This window comes from Lithobates pipiens, unplaced genomic scaffold (assembly GCF_037356315.1).
Source record: "Lithobates pipiens isolate NorthernLeopardFrog02 unplaced genomic scaffold, aLitPip1_a1.2 Scaffold_28, whole genome shotgun sequence".
Lineage (NCBI taxonomy): Eukaryota > Metazoa > Chordata > Amphibia > Anura > Ranidae > Lithobates > Lithobates pipiens.
The window spans coordinates 64,830,314-64,831,264 of record NW_027507789.1 but is presented as its reverse complement, the minus strand read 5'-3'; the positions used below and the strand labels follow the sequence as shown (position 1 = coordinate 64,831,264).

The 951-nt window shown below is 37.9% G+C and overlaps 1 non-coding gene across 1 annotated transcript; it reads right to left on the bottom strand.

Moving 5' to 3' along the window:
* Positions 1 to 218: 218 nt before the first annotated feature.
* On the bottom strand, positions 219 to 291 carry TRNAR-CCU (transfer RNA arginine (anticodon CCU)). The gene has a single exon. It is a non-coding gene; the product is annotated as a tRNA-Arg (tRNA).
* Between the last annotated feature and the right edge of the window lie 660 nt (positions 292 to 951).

The window sequence follows — 951 nt, the reverse complement described above, 5'->3', positions numbered from 1 at the left end:
CAGAATATTTATAATGAACACAACCCGGAGGATTTACGTTTCATTGATACACCAGTTGTGTTGGAAGGTGTTTCCTTTTGAGAAACATTCTTATTTCGGTCGGTAGCAGAGGAAAATTGCTTTTATGCACACACAGATTAGATTTTATTGTAGAAAAATAAATATTCCTTTTAAGAAGTTAAGTAATTCATTAGGGCAATAAAATGAAAAAATGAATCCACCCCAGATGGGACTCGAACCCACAATCCCTGGCTTAGGAGGCCAGTGCCTTATCCATTAGGCCACTGGGGCTGCACATAGAAAACTATGTCACATCTGTTAACTTAATGTTACAACTTCCCAATTAATACTCTGCCAATGAATAGTATTGTAGTATATTAATACCACATTAATGCGCATTGCCGAGCGGTACACTGCCACAAAAGGGCTCGTTCACACCATGCGCAATAGTCTTCATAGAAACCAATCATTCACGCCACAATGCTGTATTCAGGGGGATGCCATAATAATGCAGGCACGCTACATTTTTATAAAACGCACCACATCTCACCACAGTGCGTTGTAACGTTGTGTGTTGAATAAAGTGTCGTTTTGTGACACTTCAATAACAGAGCAGTCAAATGTTTTTTTTTAAATACAGTATGAAGTAAAAACCCGTGTTTTTTTTTTTTGTTTGTTTGTTTCTTCCCTGCAAAGTTAAGCATAATGTGCCAGTATGCATTGCATGCTAGCACATTATGACACTTACCTGCAAAGGAAGCCCACGTAGACCCTCCTGCTCAGTTGGTGTCAGATTGTCCACCACACTATCACAGTCCCACTGTATTACTCGTATAAAAAAAAGAAATATAAAACAATTCCAGTATATATGCCATAGTTTGTAGACGCTATAAATTTCACGCAAACCAAATAATATACACTTTTTTTTTGTTTACCAAAGACTTGCAGCAG